Source organism: Meriones unguiculatus, chromosome 4 (genome assembly GCF_030254825.1).
Source record: "Meriones unguiculatus strain TT.TT164.6M chromosome 4, Bangor_MerUng_6.1, whole genome shotgun sequence".
Classification (NCBI taxonomy): domain Eukaryota; kingdom Metazoa; phylum Chordata; class Mammalia; order Rodentia; family Muridae; genus Meriones; species Meriones unguiculatus.
The window spans coordinates 73,370,558-73,388,287 of NC_083352.1; the positions used below are offsets into that span (position 1 = coordinate 73,370,558).

At 41.4% G+C, this 17,730-nt stretch overlaps 1 protein-coding gene and 1 pseudogene across 2 annotated transcripts in view; one reads left to right on the top strand and one right to left on the bottom strand.

Moving 5' to 3' along the window:
- Positions 1–964: 964 nt before the first annotated feature.
- The window catches only part of Ktn1 (kinectin 1), a 95,470-nt gene continuing 78,704 nt past the window's right edge, over positions 965–17,730 (top strand). The window contains exon 1 of one of the 2 annotated variants that reach the window (XM_060382160.1): positions 965–1,279. The gene's annotated coding sequence lies outside the window, so the exon portion shown is untranslated. Of the gene's footprint in view, positions 1,280–1,913; positions 2,127–17,730 lie in introns of those variants that run through there. The other variant, XM_060382159.1, reaches the window with a different exon arrangement.
- LOC110556875 (large ribosomal subunit protein uL6-like) lies at positions 7,251–12,548 on the bottom strand (annotated as a pseudogene).

Sequence of the window (17,730 nt, forward strand, 5' to 3'; positions counted from 1 at the left end):
ATCCTCCCTTCCTGTTGTGTGGGCTGCCTCACATGTAGGCCCATCTCTGAGCTGGTGGAGTTAGGTGATACAGTTACTTACTCACATCTCTATGGAACTCCCCAATTCTGGGAAGCCTACATTGTCAAATCAGGAATAGACAGGTTTCTTTTCATCTATCAGTGCATTTCATGTCTTTAAATCTTCAAAAATTCAGAAAAAAGGAAATTGTTACATGCTAAAAGCAGTAAACGGTGCTTTTGTCAAAGGAGGGGGAGGAGGAGAAATACTGGTTAGGTCGCTGCATTATACCTTACAGTTTTCAATAAGGTTTATTTTTTATTGTTTGAGAGGTAACTCAGAGTGCTAATCCCTGTTAGCCAGCTAGTGGGCGTCAGCAACATTGGTGGGTAGTAAGCAGCAGCCCAAATTAATTATAACTTAGGTAAATTATGATTGTTTCATTTTACTGTACTTCAAAACTTTGAGGGTTGCCATGTGTAGCATTTCTAGTGAGTCTTTGTTTTGATGTGAGCAATTAGAAAGCTTATACATAATGAAGCATCCAGCTGCTTCCCTTTTAAAAGTCAAAGCTCATCCAAAAAAGAAGTAGCTGATTTATATATACTTCTGTGGCTATAACACTACATTTAGAGAACTGTCTCCCTGAAGACCATGTTCTTGTCTAACTTACAAATGCACTTAAATATTACTTGTGTGTAAAATGGTGGCGTCCTTTTCCTAAAGTACAGACAGAAGAAAGAAGAAATTAACTGGAAACTTTTTTTTTTTTTTTTTTGCGGGGGAGAGGAGCGTAATTACAAAGTTGTTTGTAAGCTATTCAAGAACCTTCAAATTCCATTACAGAAATGATCCAGTTCCACTTTGTATCACTAATGGTTTCACTTCCTAACAAAGCCGGATCCTTCTTGCATTCACAGGGCTTAGGAGACAGCAGCGCAGAAATAGTATTTTGTTGGCCTTGGAGTCGCTGAGGGCTGAGTAATACCCTTGAGAAAGAAAAAGTGCGGGCTCCTTGGGTAAAAATCTGATAGAACGTCGCTGTGGAGAAAGCGGTGACTGGACACTGGCAGAATTCTCAACACCTCACCCGGATGCGGCTACATCCGCTTCAGTTTTCATTTCTGCTTTGGAAGGTCTGGAGAGCTTGGGCAGAGTCCACCGGGATACAGACAGAAGATATACAGCATTCTTGTAACTAGCTCATGACGAGGGCATTCTCTGTTAATGCTGAGCCCTATCTGCTTCTCCAGTCCTTACGGATTGCCCCTGGGTGAGGGTGAGTCTGATTCCTGTCTCTCTAACCACACTCCAGAAGTGTGTCAATCATTTGGTAACTTTTCAGGAGAGCCCATTTTGTAGCTAGGTTCTGGGCAGTGGCTGGCATTGTCTGAGAGAAGACAAGAAAAAGCTGCACCGGAGAAATCGCTTCCAAAGAGTAAAGAGAAGCAGGGATTCTGGCCAGTTCTTGGCGCTGCAGTTTCTCCTTATTTACCCTGGCTTAAGGAATGGCCAGTAGCCAGAAGGCACTGCAGCCTCACGGCGTTCGCACACAACTTAATTTAGGTCGGATTCCAGTCTCTCGGGTTGTAGCTAGGGTTGCTCCAAGAAGGCAGAGAGAACTCTGGATACCCAGCAAAGGGAGCATTCGTTTTCCGGTTGATTTCTGAGGAGAAATCCCAACTGAATGTGAGTGTGCGAGTGTGATGTCTAGCAACTTTGAGTCCAGTCGGTCAAAAGGAATCGTCCGGTGTCGGGGGCCAAGTGGTACTTTTGTGCAAGGGTCACGTGAAACCAAGGCCAACTGGGGGAGGCAGTAGGGTTGAGTGGATGAAGGGATTCCGCTGAGACTTCAAGGCCGAGGAGTGACGTCTCTGCAGGAAACGGGGGTGGGGGCGGGGGGGGTGAGAGGCCGCCGGCCGGCCGGGCCTGTCCCTTTAAGGGGCCGGTCTCCGGGCCCCTCAGGACGCGACGCCCGGACGTGCGGAGCCGCCCCGCCCCGAAGCCGCCCGTTTCCTGCGGGGCGGCGCGACGGCACCTGAACTCCTGCGGAGGGGCCTCGGCGCGCTGACCCGGCGGTACGGCGTGCCGCCGCGTCGTCCCGGCCTGGTTCCCGGCGGCGCAGGGTGAGGAGCGGGCCGGGGCTCCGGGCGCGGGGCGCGGGGCGCACTCGCCGGCTAGGCCTCGGCGCGGGGTCGCAGTGTGCAGCGTCCCCCAGGCCGCGCCGCCGCCGGCCCGCGGTGAGAATCCGCCCGAGGGTTCCGGCTCCAGGGTTCCGCCTCGGCCTTCCCCCGGGACGCCAGGCCCGACCCCAGCTCCGCGAGTGGCCGCAGCTCCCGGGCCCGTCTCCCGAGGACGAGGTCGTCCGGCCCGGGCCGTGGGGTGACCGAGGAGCCTATTTTTAGCCGGGCCCGCGGGCTCCCGGGAGGGAGGGCGGATTAAGGCTCTGAGGAGGGTGCACGGAGGGAGCCTCGCCCCTGGCGCCTTGGGCCGCGGCCGGGCCACGCGTGCGCCATGCCGGAGCGGCTGGTTCACCCAGGAGGGCCGTCCCTCCCAGCGCCCGGTGCGTGGAGTTAGGAGAAATCCTGCGAAGTTCTTCCCCCTCCCTCTCAGGGGTGTGTCTGCCTCAGCTCCCAACAATGGGATTTGGGGCGTCCCCTCGCTCGGGGGTAAGGAAACGGACGTCGGGCCATCAGAGACCGGGGTGCGGGGCGAGCGGCGTCCTCTCCTTTGTCCGGCCGCACCTCGATTAGGTTAAAAAGTGGGCTGTTTAGTGTCAGCGGCTCTTTCTGTGAAGAGGCGAAAACCGCGATTCTAAGAGCGGGGCCTCTGCTAGACAGGGATTCCTTAGCTGCTATTCAAATAAGCATAGCTTCAAAAGCCACCGGCCGAACAGTTGAAAATTGTGGGGTGTTTTGATAAATTTATACCCCGATACCCAGGTAAAGAGTTTCCCCCCCTGACTCGTAAGCAGTGGCTCCAGTGTGTCTAAAAATTTGGGAATGAGCTTCACTGGAGCACCCCGGCTGACCTGCATTCTGTGTGTCCCACAGTAGCTTTTCGTATTTGATGTATTGCTTGATAAGTAAGCCCCTCCCGCATTCCTCCTGTTTCAGGGAACCTTGCAGGAGCTAGCTGGGCTTAATTGTGTAGGTTCCATTCCCATGCCAACCCTGAGTTAGGAACGGCTCCTTTAATTTTTTAGCCCTCAGTAGGCATAAATGTCTTAATTATCAGGTCGTTTAGAGAATAAGGTGTTCTACTTTTACTGAGGCACACACTGAAACTTAAAGTATAACAGGACCTATCAGAAAAAGTCCTCAGTGTCTTCCTCAGATGTATTAAAATTAAAAATTCCTCAAATGTATTAAACAAAAGCAAAACCCATCCAAAACCCTCAACTGCAAGCAGTTTACAGGCTCGCTAGTTGGTAGGTTTTAATCTTCTTTTGTTAGGTTTTGCTAAAGACCTAAAGAGTAAAGGCTTATTGTGAGGCTTAATCTCTCTCTAAAGGATCCATGTTAAGACTGATTGTTGGTCAGTTTGTAGCTGGAATTTGACTTGCACTCTTTGGAGGATGTGTCGTTTTTCCAGGGAGGGGCGCGTTGGGATGAACCAAGAATCTTGAGCATGCTGTATGTTCTTGTGACATCGAGCGACCTGGAATATGTATTTTTATTAATATGCTTACTATGCTTTTTTCTTTTCTTTTCTTTTTTTTTTTTTTGAGACAGGGCATGTGCCACCACACCTGCCATCCCTACTATACTTTTTTTTTGGAGGAGGGGAAGGTGTATTCGAGACACAGTTTCTCTGTGAGCCCTGGCTGTCCTGGAACTCTCTCTGTAGACCAGGTTGACCTCGAACTCACAGGGATCCGACTGCCTCTGCCTCCCGAGTACTGGGATTAAGTTGTGCGGGCTACTATGCTTTTTTAATAGCAAAATTTTAATTAAAAATATTTTCAATACTTTGTAAAAAATAGTATACTCAATGGTTTCGGGAGATTTGCTTTAGGAATCTGACCTCATATGTCATAGGGAAATGCAAGGGGAAAAGTGCTTTACAGAACAGTCAGGTGTTGAGAGTAACTTCTTAGTTGCTGTGTGTGGTTGTGAAGTCCAATGAAGGCAAATCCAAAGTATCCCTAGAGACTGGAAGTAACTGTTTAGAAGGTACAGTGACTACTCATTTTCAAAGGACCGCATTCTGTTCCATTGCTGCTTCAGTTATTAGGAACATATCTGGGGGGGGGGGGTGTAGTTGTAATTTATGTCTAGGTGGCTGGGGAAAATTGGTTTAAGAATATGAACTGTATTTTTCCAATAATTCAACATTTAGGGGGAAAACGTTTGGGGCCATGAACCAAAGAGATTGATTAACATAAGCTGTCTCTAAAATTCTAGAAGAGAAAAGTAGTAATTTACTACAAGTGTTTGTCAAGTGGATGAATTGGTGCTTATAGTGTCTTTGAAAGAACTGACAGCATTCAGTTGCTTTTAAGCCTTTTCAGTAAAAAAAAAAAAAAAAATGCTGAATGCATGCTGGTGTCTTTAATCCCAGCACTCCTGAAGCAGAGGAAGGTGGATCTCTGTCAGTTCCAGGCCAGCTAAGGTCACAGTAAGACCCTGTCTCAAAAACAAAACAAAACAACAGAAAATCAAAGTTATGAGTTTTTTTAGCCTTTAACAGCTAAACTATCTTCCTCTTTCCCCTTTAAAAGAAAAGGTCTAGTTTCTGCCACAGAGATAGTTGTACTCCCATCTTTATTCACTGTAGCAAAGAACTGGAGTCAGCCTAGTTGTCCATCAGTGGATGATTGGATAATGAAAATTAGGTTTCTGTATTAAAGTAGAATACTACTCAGCTCTAAAGAAAAATAATGTAAAAAATTTTCAGGAAGATGGATAAACTTGGAATATATGCTAGTAATCAAGGTCACACAATCTCAGAAAAAAAATAAACCGAATGGTCCCTCTCATAAGTGGAGTCTAAACAATCTGTCTGTGTAGATGTAAGCTAATGTATAAGCAGGTACAGTATAACCTGAAGAGAGAACAAGAAAGGCTAAAATAAGGGGATGAGGGAGGACTGGGTGCAGGTGATAGACCCGAGTATGATTGAGACTGGAAGGCCAGTTGCTTTTCTGTTACGAATTCTTAAAAATAGTTTAATTTTTAAAAATAATTTATTTTTATTTTATGTACATTGGTGTTTTGACTGCATGCATGTCTGTGTGAGGGTGTTAGATCCCCTGGACCAGGAGTTAAAGACAGGTGTGAGCTGCCATGTGGTTGCTGGGGCTTTAAACTTGGTCCTCTGGAAGAGCAGTTGGTACGCTTCACCACTGAGCCATCTCTCCAGCCCCAATAATTTTTGTTTCTGATGGTGGATAAATGCATAAAATGTATCTGATACTGAAAGTGTAAAATTTAATGTGAAGTTTCAAAGCTTTCATTTCAGTGTCAATTCTAACTGTATAGAAGTTCAGTAAGTTATGTAGACTTTGGGTCTGATTAGTTTTGGCATTGATGTTTTTATTTGCAATTTTTACAATTAATGTTTATAAAATAAACTAATAACAGTTTTGTACTAAAGTAAGAGAAAAAATAAAGAGGCTCACTGCTTAGCTCTGACTGGCCTTGAACTCACAGAGGTCTGTTTCTAACACTGCCTCTTAAGCAGTATACCTGACTCCTCTGGGCTTTTAGTTGCTTTTATATTTAAAGAAGCAAGACAGCTTCCAATAAAAAGAGTATTTTTGGTAGAGATTCTGATTGGAAATATAACATTCCCAAGAAATGTATATGCAACACTCAACTTTTTAAAAAGTCATGTTCTGCTACTATGCATATCATTTACCCCACCCCCACCCCCATTGAGGATTGACCTCATGCCTCAAATATGGTAGACAAGTGTTGTTTCGCTCCTTTACATACCTTATTCTCTCTCATCCCAACTACTGCAGAGGAACTGAGAACTTATAAGTTAAGTCTGGTGTCAGGAAAATTGACTTATTCATCAGTTGTAGCAACTGTTCATATCCCCTTTTTTCCGGGATACTCTGTTTTAAATGTCATGCATTCAGTCCTTGATTCACTTTTCTCTTTATATTCTGACAGTCTCATCCAGTTTCATGGTTCAGATGTCTACTTAATCTCTAGTCTGATTTCCCTCCTGCACTTCAGTGTTAGGCTTTTCCCCTCAAACTAAGCTTTCTGATTTCTCCTCCACCTGCCCCTACTGCTGATGAACCCATTTTTATCTGATGACATCCAGCCAGCTGTCTGGATGGATATTATACCTCCAGAAATTGTTGGCGATCTCTGACTTACGTGTTTGACACTTGACATTTTCTGGTTTTTCCTTTCTTAATAACATAACCAGAATTCATCCACTTCTTTCTACTGCTAATGGCCTCATCCAAGCCATTCCGGCATCTTGTTTGGATTTCTGCGGTTGTCTTTCTAGCTGTTTTCCTTGCTTTGGTTATAACTCCCCAGTCTTTGCACCACAGCAACCAGCTCATATCACTTCCCCAAAGTAGCCCTTGCAGCTTTGAAGGGTGAAGCATGCCCTCTCCTTGCCTCTTAACTGAGCTGCTGACCACTCACTTCCAGCTGCCTGTCTTAGGGTCTTTAGGCTATCTCTTCCCCTTCTTTGATCACTTTTTCCTTAGGGTGTTTTCATGGCTTACTCTTTTACTTCCTTTGCTATTTAAGTGTCATTTTAAAAAAAGATTTATTTATATAATATCCTACCTGCCTGTGTACTTGCATGCCAGAAGAGGGCACCAGATCTTACTATAGATGGTTATAAGCCTCCATGTGGTTGCTGGGAATTGAACTCAGGACCTTTGGAAGAACAGCCAGTGCTCTTAATCTTTGAGCCATCTCTTCAGTTCTTTTAAGTGTCATTTTTAAATGCCTGTTTTGTTCAAACTACACCCCCTACTTCTACTCTTTGTACCATTTTCTGTTTTAGCACTTACACCTTCTAGCATACTATATATAATTTTCTTGTTGATCATGATCATTTACTTATACATAATATAATACAACATTTAAGAGAACATGTGCTGGGCCGTAGTTGTGCACACCTTTAAGCCTAGTGCTCAGAAGGCAGAGGTAGGCGGATCTCTGTGATTTTTTTTTTTTTTAACAAATCAATAAGTTTTATTGTTTCAAAAGACACCCCAAATCAAACTTATAATTCAGGATCTTGATTCTGGAGCAGGGTTAACTTAGGTCTTATTCATCAGCCTGCTGAACCAGTTCCCTTTTCAGACACATAGATACCATCCAAAAACTTTCTGATAGCCTTGTTTTTAACTGTTGTGGCTTGCTGAATCAAAGCCGCTGAATTTGAGACAAGTTCAATATCATTTCCTTCAAGGATTAATTCATCCTTCTGGGCTTGAGAGACAGAACAAGCAACACCTGTCCTCATTCGAACCCTGCGGATGTATTTTTCACCCAGGAAATTTCAGATTTCAACCAAAGACCCATTCTCCTGGACAACAACATTGATGGGGAAGTGAGCATACACAGACCTCATCTTGTAGCGGAAGCCCAGTGTAACACCCTTGATCATGTTCTGAACATGACTGCAGATGGTTCTGACAGTGGCCAGTTCCTTTCTGCTACCCCACCGTTTGTCAACCCGGAGCCTCCTCTTTTTCTTTCCGAGAAGACTCAGCTCTACATTGATGTGATTGAAGTCCCTCCGTAGGTTGCCCTGGGGCCCTTCACAATGACTGTGCGCCCCTTCAGAGTGATGTCGACATTTTCTGGGATGTCCACCGTCTGGTTAATGAGAATGGTCTTCTTTCTCGCAGTAGATGGGGCAAAGAGCGGATCTCTGTGATTTTTGAGGCCAACCTGGTCTACAGAGTGAGTTCCAGGACAGCTAGGGCAAAAGAGAAAAAGAGAACGGGCCTTTTATTTGTTTTGCATATTGATATATATATATTTTTTGAGAAGCTGATGCTGGACTTGAACTTACTCTATAGTCCAGGCTATATAGCCCACGCTGGTCTGAAATTGCAACTGTTCAGTCTTCTCCCTCCCAGTATGGGATTATAAATATATGCCCTTGCAACTTATTCTCCTTTGTTTAACCTGTGTGTTTAAGGCATTGTCTGACTCATAATAGGTGCTAAGTAAGAATTTGTCAAAGGAACTAATGAGGCCTGTGTCCTGCAGTTCCTTTCTTTGATGGATACTGCATTCTGGATAACATGCAGCTTTTAGTTTGTTCCTTTCCCAGGAACTTTCAGAGAGCAGAACAGTGGTAGGGAGCCTCTGGGAAACCTTTTGGTAGAAGGAATAATGTAATACTGTGGTGCAGACTGAGTTACCCACTCTATATTATTGAAACCATTGGTTAATTTAAAAAGTTGGTTAAGACAAGGACTTAAAATACATCTGTCTTTAATCCCAGCAACACAGAGCCTCTGGGTGGGGAGAAGAGGTTGGTTAATCTCTTAGTTTGAGGCTAGCCTGGTTTACATAGTGAGACCCTGTTTTGAAACAAAACAAAACAAAAAACCCAAACTAAACCACGCTGAAACATGTACATTAAATATTTGTACTTTAAGTATTTAACATTAATTGATAGGTATATCTTTTTATTTAGACTAATCAGTTTTCTTAGAATAGGGGTTTTCAAATTTTCCTTTTATAGATTGTATTCTAAAAGCATTATCTATAACTTCTAATACTGGCTTCTTTAAAGTAGAATGAAAATATTGAAAGTGAAAAACTCAAGATCCTGGAGTTTCCAGTCCTTTAAAAGGTCTTGGTTTTATTTTCCTACATTTAGCTTTTGGCAGATATTAGTCACATCTTTTTGCAAAAGAGGAAAATGTCAGTGCATTCAGGAAGAGGTTAAGATGGCACCATTTAGAGTATGCTTATAGTAGTTCTATATAGTACTTCGTTTTGTTTTTTTGTTTGTTTGTTTTGTTTTTCCTTAATTATTGCTTTTCTCTTCTTTCTCAGAGGGAGTTTGAACCCAGGGACTGCAAGCTACCACTGAGCTACAGCTCCAGTATATTTCTTTGTTTTGGTCTGAGTAAATTTGTAATTATCAGTAGTTTTCTGAGATTCAGTGGGTACATTGTTTATCAGGACACATTGTTATGGTACATGCCCCTTGGAAAATGTGGAACAATAATTTACTGTTACACAGGAACCAGATGAGTTGCCAAGTAGGCAGTACTAAGCTGGAAGTTGGAAGGAAACCCACCGGTTTTAAGCCTTAGTAACACCGCTTTATCTAAGTTCTTATCTCCCAGTTCCTAATTAATGCCTTCATGTGACATGTTGGAGAGAATGAGAGTGTTTTGGGGTCTGAAGAGCTGAGCTTTGAGTCTGGCCTTGCTGGTTTGTACTGCTTGGGCATTTTCACCCATCAGAGGCACCTCAAACTCCCTGCTCTTTGTGTTTTTAGGCTGTGTTTATACTTCGTTCCTAAGCCATATTTTGTTTTGTTTTCTTCCTTTTGAACTCTGTTAAGTGGGACTCTTTTTGTATGAATTTATTTGACATTTCCAACCCTTTCCATTCAATTTTGTAGTCATTGTTCTTTTCTTATTTACTTAATTTATTTATTTATTTGAGACAAGTTTTCTTTGTGTAGTCCTGGCTGTCCTGGAACTTTGTAGACCAGCCTGGCCTTAAACTCAGGGAGATCTGTCGGCTTCTTAAAGTGCTGGGATAAAAGGCTTGTGCCACCATGCCAGGCTATGGAACTTTTATTGCTACATAGACTTTTGTATGATTGTTGTTTTTTTCTGAGACAGGTTGCCCAGATTGACTTTGAACTTAGAACCCCGCTCCTTCCCCCTCAGTGCTGTCTGTAGAGACCTGAGGGGTCACTGTGCCTCTCTGTACCTTTCTCTCTGCTGGACATTCTTGTCTCCTCCTCTTACGTGTGACTGTCAGTTTTTCTGTTGGGTTATGTATCTTTTTCCTTTTTTTGGCTGTTAGGATTTATTTGTATGATCTGAATACTAATTTATTGCCAGTTATGTATTACAAATATCTTCTGTTACATTAGGGTTCTTTTTTATGTGTACTGTATTAAAACTAGTTTAGTTTTAACTTACCATTATTTCCTTTTTTTTTTAAGTTACTTTTAGTTTTTTTCGAGACAAGGTTTGTCTGTGTAGTCTTGGCTGTCCTGGACTCCCTTTGTAGTCCAAGCTGTCCTCTAACTCACAGAGATCCTCCTGTGTCTGCCTCCCCAAGTGCTGGGAATGTAGGTGTGTGCCCCGCGCCTGGCAATGGCGATATTCTTGCGTGTTTTTTACAACATTTTTTTCTTACATTTTTATGCTGCTTCACAGGTTCTGTTCCTGAAATTGAGTTTGTAATTTCTTTCATGTGATAGTTTTTTTTGTAAGTTCTGCATTATGTGAGATTTCTAGTTTTTCATTGTTAAGATGTGTTTATTTTCTAGATGCTTCAGTAGTTCCTACAATATAGGGTTGTTTTAAGGTTTGTATCCATTCTTTGTTTTATTAATTATGTAGAAATAAAAAAAGTGTAGAGTTACATACTTTGAAATATCAAATCCAAACCCCAAATGACAACATATGAGATTTGTAAACATATCAAAGCCAGACTTGTGTTTGTATGTGGTTTTCCTTATTTGTCAGGACTTTTGTTATGAAGCAGCTGTCACTGTTGGCATTTTGCTGCTTTACTGCAGTGCTAAGAAAGGACCACTTTCTATTCATCCAGTTGATACAGTATTCTTACTGAGTAACCAGGACTGTTTTTAACTTCTCAGCTCTTTATACATTACTTTTGTTGCTTTCATTCCCATCCCTGTCTATTTCTGGTAGAGCTGTGCTATGTTTGTGTAGACTTTCCATCTCTGCTTTCTCTTAAATAGACTTAGGAATTTGCCTGTGGAGTGACTAAATCAAAATTTCAATGTAGACTACAGACTAGATTGTAAGGTTTTAGAAAAAAGAATGAGCACTGTTGAGTTTGCCCATCTGAGAGCGTAAACCATCAGGGACGGGATTTTTTCTTTTGCAGAGGAAGCACTATTTTTGTGTGTGTGTGTAAGTCAGAGGAGAACTTTTCCTGTCAGCTTTTCTCTTCCATCATCTGGGTCCTGGGGATTGAACTCAGGTTGTTAGGGTTGGTGGCAAGCCCCTTAATCCACTGAGCCATCTTGCCAGCCTAAATATAAACTTTGGTTATGCCTTTCCCAAAGTTCTCTTGGGATTGGATTAATTATACTCAAACTAACATTGTGAAAGTGCTGCATTTCTTCCCAGTGTATGCCTGTAATACTTGCCAACACTAATGAGAGGTGATGATTTCTTGATGGCTTCATGGAATCTAGCATATAATAATGCACATTTGTTAAAGAGAACACTGTATTGGTGATGTGATTACCATTCTCAAGGCATTGAATGTGTACTTCATGTCCAAATTTCTTGCTTTTCTTAGTAATCCCTCTTTTGTCTTGGGTGCCTAACTGAAAGGAGGTCTTACAGTATTTGTTTGTGTGTCTTAGTGTTACTGAGGTTGCTTTGAAAATAGTTACACAGCTGGTGGCTGTGTTGGCACAGCCTGAAACCCTGTCTCAACAAAACAAAACAAAACAAAACTAAACTAAAAAAGAAAGAAAAAGAAATGCCTACAGGCCAATCTGATGGAGGCATTTTCTCAGTGGAGATTCCCTCTTTCAGGGCTGGAGAGATTGCTCAGAGGTTGAGAGATGCCCTCTTTACAGATGTGTCTAGGTTTGTATCATTAACAAACTGACCATCATGATGATCTGACTAGACTGTGAATTTAGATAAAATTTTGCAATTTGATGGTCATTTCAGGAAAGGTTATACTTTGTTTATTCTTTTGGGTTATTTAGCTTTTAAAAATTTATTTCAAGCTTGTTTTTAAGATTTCTTACTGGCAAATGTATTTGTAAACGTTTAGATTATATAAAGGGAACTCACTACCTTTTCAGGTTTCCTTCAAGTATTTTGTTTTCTGTGTATAAAACTTTGCATCAGTTATGGTATTTATTTAAAATATTACAATTTGTGGATGTATAATGGTGTGTGTATGGGTACACAAGCGCCATAGTGTATGAGCAGAGGTCAGGAAACAGTAGGCTGGAATGTGTCCTTCCTCCAGGAGATCTAGGAATCAGACCTCAGGTTGGCAGCCGTGGTGTGGTGTTTGAGTGACTTGTTGAAAGGGCTCTAGCCAGCTCAAGCATTGCAAACATGGCTCTGGCAGGCCTTGCCCTTCTCCCCCATTCCCTCTGTCTTGCTAAAAACCTTAGATTACATTCCTAAAGCTAGCCCCCAAGGTCTGTTCCTTGCTAACTTCCTCCTGGAGGCTGACTACCAAGGCCCAGCTGTCAAAGTATTGAAGTCAGGAATCAAAAGCTTGGCTCACTTAACTTGACATGCCCAAATAAATCAAACACCTCATCCTAACATGAGGTTTCCTGCTTTACCTTTTAAACCACCATTTTCCTATGGGCCATGTCTGTCTCCTCTTTATCCTGTTCCCCATCCGCCTTGTACCTTTCTCCTTTTCCTTCTTCCTCAATCATTCTCTGCCCTCTGTCCCTGTGGGGCAAATATATCTCCCTTGTGCTGAGAACTTGGTCTTGGGATCCTCAGCTGACAATAATCTTTTCATTTGTTAGGATATAATACCAGACAGAAAGCAAGTTAGACAGGCTGGAGAGATGACTCAATGTTTACGAAGAGTGTCTGTTGTTTCAGAGGTCCCGAGTTCAATTCCCAGCAACCACATAGTGGCTTACAACCATCTATACTGGGATATCATGTCCTGTTCTGGCATGCAGATAGGTGTACATGCAGATAGAGCACTCATATATAAAATAAACAAATCTTAAAAACTGAAAGCAAGTTAGAGAAGGAAAGATAGAGTGGGTTGTGGAGGGGAAGGTGTGGCAGCAGGAGCAGGAAGCAGATTACAGTATCCAGGGAAGGGAGAGTAGAAAGCTGGGCAAGGCTCTAACCCTCCAGACGCTCCAGTGCTGTTCTTCCTCCAGCAGGGTCCTATGTTCATAACTCCTTCAACAGCACCACCAGCAGTCAAGTGTTCAAACACTTGAGCTGTGGGAACATTTCTCAGTAGAACCACCACACATCAGGTTTTTGTACTGACTAAGACATCACTCTGGTTCTGGATGTTTTTAATTGATCTAAATAATCCTGTCTTTGCTCTACTGTTTTGAAATAATTTTCAGTAATCTATTTGGGTTTGGTTTAGTTAACTCTTTTGAGATATGGTCTCACTGTGTAGCCCAGTCTGATGTAAAACTTCTGTGTACATCAAGCTTATTACAGAGATAGATAACTCTGTCTCTGGGATTAAGGGAGTGCCCTGCCATACTTGGTTTAGGTATTTTAAGTTTAAAAAATATTTAGTTTTACTGAGTGTGTAAAGTTATTTTTTTTCCCATTTATGGATTCTTACAAAATCGAAACAGTTATTTTGGGCTCCTTTTAATTTACAAAGTTACCTTGTCTTGTAAGTGGTTGCTCTCCAGTACTTGTGTTTGTGTTGGCTTGAATTTCTTCTCTAATCTAATTGAAGGCATGCTAATAATGGATGTCCTTTGAGATAGGAACTTACTTTATACTCCAGGCTTGCCTCAAATTCCCTGTCTGCCTGCTTTAGCCCTCCAAGTGTTGGTATTATAGGCGTGTGTCACCACACCCAGACTCTTGAACCTATTTTTACCATTTATTAGTTTTGAATTTGTGATTGCTTTTTATTGTTTTTCTTCCTTCCTTTTTTGAGACAATTTTTTTTTCTCCTGTGTAGCACTGACTGTCTTAGAATTTTCTCTGTAGACCAGGCTGGCCTTAAACTCAAAGAGATCTGCTTGTCTCTGCCTCCCAGACTGCTGGTTAAAGCCTTGAGCCTTCACTGCCAGGTTATTTTTATTTTTATTTTTTGGAAATCCTAATTCATATTTATTCAGTCACTTTTTAATATTGACTGCTTTTTGTTAGTATTTGTGTTAGTCAGGGTTTCTGTTGCTGTTGTAAAATACCATGTGACCATGAATGAAAATGAGGACATGGCCTCTCCTAGTTTGGTTGAGGAGATTATTTTTATTGTAGACAGGGAGAGAACATCCAGAGGCATCTACAAGAGTCCAGATTGAACATGGCCAGCAGACTGAACCAAGGATTAAGAAGGGCTAGGAGGAGCCATAGGTACTGAGTGAGACTTGTTCCAGGTTTCTTTGGGCCCTAGCAATTTCATCTAACAAGGAAATCAGAGCAGAAATTCAGGCAGGAAACTGGAGGCAGGAACTGATGCAGAGAATATGGAGGAATGCTATTTACTGCTTTCTCCTCATGGCTTGCTCAGCCTGCCTTAATAACACATGATCACCAGCCCACAGGACATTCTGTTGGGGGCATTTTCTCAGTTGAAGTTCCTATTTCCAAAATGACGTCAGTGTCTATCAAATTTGACATAAAACTAGCATGTGCAGTGTTTATTAATGTAGCATTTTCATGCAGAGATATTATATTTTGATCATATTCATACTCCTTTTACCTCATCTGTCCCTCCCTATAGTACCCTTCTTCCTGGTAGTGCCCTTTCTATGTTCATGTGTTTTCCTTCCTACATAGGAGAATGCACTTGATACTTGTCTGGTTTATTTGCTTGACACGATTGTCTCTAGTTCCATCCATGTCCTGCAGATGAAGTGATTTCCTTCTCTATGGCAGAGGGAATGCTCTATTGGTATTTGCCACTTTTTCTTTAGCAGTTGATGGGTACCTGAGTTAATTCCATAAATTTGGCTGTTAGGAATATTGTTAAAATAAACATGGATGTGTAAGCATCTTTACTGCTGCTGTTTTTGATTCCTTTTAATATTTACTTAGGGAGTGGTGTAGCAGGATCATATGATAGCTCTACTTTTAGCTTTTCAGGGACTCATCCAGATTTCCCAAGTGGCTACACAACATTTCTACTAACAATATATAGTGCAACTCTCCCTCTCAAACCCTGATCTTTTGGTGTTAGTTTTTTGTTTTTTTTTTTTAAGTTATTGACAGAGTTCTGGATATTAATCCTATGTTGAATGAGTAGTCTGTAGATTTCCTTGAGTCTTCTTTTTTTTTTTTTTCCAATGTCTTTTCAATGTTTCCTTTGCTGTGTAGAAGCAGTTTTGTTTGGTTCAGTCTCATTCATCACTTACTAGTTCTTCTTGAGCTGTTGGTGTGTGTAGTTGCCTGTGCCTATTTGATATTGTTCTCTGCTACCATTTTCAGGGTTACATGTTCTTCAGCTAGGGCAAGAGAGATGGCTCCAGTTTTAGTTTTGTGCATGTTGATGTCTGAATTTCCTAACACAGAAGGCGGCTGCCTTTTGTCCAGTATGTGTTGATAGTTGGCTATAGGTGCTTGGGTTTTTTTCTGAGTCCTTAAACTGGCTCCATGCTTATTTTATGCAAGTCTCATGCTGTATTTGTTCCTGGGGCTCTGTAGTTTAAATTGAAACCAGACATTGTGATAGCTCCAACATGGTTCTTTTTGCTGAGTATTGGTATTGTTTTTGAATGTTTTGGCCACCAGTATAGACATTGCTGATCACTGTAGCATACTGCCTATAAGTGAACCATTTTTCTACAAAAAATGCATTTGCCTTAAAGAAAAAAAGCAACATTAGATTAGAAACATGGTACAGTGGTGGTCCGTTTGGAATGCAGAGTGTGTAGGCTCAGTGATCACACTGCAGATTGTTTTTAGCAGCACTTAATAAACTTGTTCAGTCTCGGACTCGTTTCTTGTTGGCTGCCTTGACCACTGGAGACATGCTGTTGGGCTTGCTGACAAGTATGCGCACCTTTTAAAGAGAGGCTCGTTTAGTTGTCCTCATTCCGGTGTTTTACAGTTAAGGAATTTTATGTCACTAGATTGAAAACTGCCTGAACTTGTGTACATATATAGTTTTGTTTTTTGAATGTGCCAGTTTGCCTGTGTTGTTTGGTGCCACAACGGGGGCCGAGAACCACTTTAAGTTTGTTTAGTCTTTCATTTGGATGATTTTTCTCCCCAATTGTTCTTTTGTTTTGTTTTTCAAAATAGGGTTTCTCTTTGTACCCTTGACTGTCCTGGAACTTGCTTTGTAGACCAGGCTAGCCTTGAACTCAGAGATTCATCTGCCTCTGCCCTCAGGCTTTGATTAAAGGCTTGCCGGCTTCCAGTTCTTTTACACCATCCAGCTGATATAATTTATTAATTGAAGTACAAAATTATTTTTAAAAGTAGGTGTGTGTGTAAATGTTAGTAGATGTAGGAACATCCCAGTAAGAAAACAGAATTAAAATTTCTTTCATTTACTTGAAGTTTAATAGTATCTGATGATATTGCTTCATTTTTTTCCTCAATATTAATTTGTTTTTAGTTTTAGAAGTGTAGCAGAGCTGAGTGTGGTGATTCACACCTATGGTTCCATATTTGGGAGTATGAGGCCCGCCTGAGCTACCTAGGAAGACCTTATCTAAAAAATAGTGTAATATTGTTCATTAAGAGTGACTCCTAGTGGGGTGTGGTGGCATATGCCTTTAATCCCAACATTTAGGAGGAAGAGGCAGGTGAATCTTTTGAGTTTGAGGCTAGATTGTTCTACAGAGCTAGTTTCAGGATACGGGCCAAAAATACAACAATTTTGTTGTTGTTGTTTTTGTTTGTTTTTTGAAACAGTATTTCTCTGTGTCACCATGGCTGTCCTGGACTCACTGTGTAGACAAGGCTACCCTTCGAACTCACAGAGATCTGCCTGCCTCTCCCTCCCTTAGTGCTGGAATTACAGGCATGCACCACCACGCCCACCTTGATTCTTGTTTTTTCTTAAGTCTTAATTCTGTTAAGTTGTGTAATGTTTCTGTAGGTATTTCACATTGAAATAATTAGTTTTCCTGTTAAAAGCAGTGAAATGCATCTCTGTATGTGTGTGTGTATACACACATACAGTTTTACCAGTTAAGTAGTTTGATTGAAATTCTTAAATTTATTTTTAGATTTAAATATCTTCAGCTGGGCTATGGTGGTACATAACTTTAATCCCTGTGCTTGGGAGGCAGAGGTAGGTGGATCTCTGTGAGTTCCAGGCCAGCCTGGTCTACAGAGTGAATTCCAGGACAGCCAGAGAAATTCTGACGTGAAAAACAAAACAAACCAAAAAACAAAACAAAGCCAAATAAATATCTTTGAGACAGATCTTAACTGTATGGCACAAACTGGCTCCTTCACTGATCTTCCTGCTTTAGCCTACATGTCCTGGGCTTCAGTCACACCTCACCACATCTGTCTCATACCATTAAAATTTTGTGCTATACATATTCTTACAGAAACTGGTTTCCGTGCCTTCTAAGAGATTTATACTGTTCAGTAGTGTAGCTAAATTTTTGTAAGAGAAAGTACACATTTTAGGAGGACAAGTAAATAGAATTTAAAAGTGAGATGATTACTGTTTATAATACAAACTCTGAAATACTGCATTTGAATATTAATATTATTTTTCCACCTTTTTTTCTTTTGCTTTTTTGTTTTGTAGTGCTGTGGAAGTCATGTACCAAGCTCTACCACTGAGTGACTCTATCCCCTATATTATTAACTTAATGCTTTTGCAATTCTTTACATGTACTGCCAGGTTGAAATCTTTTTTTTTTTTTTTTTTTTTTTTTTTTCAG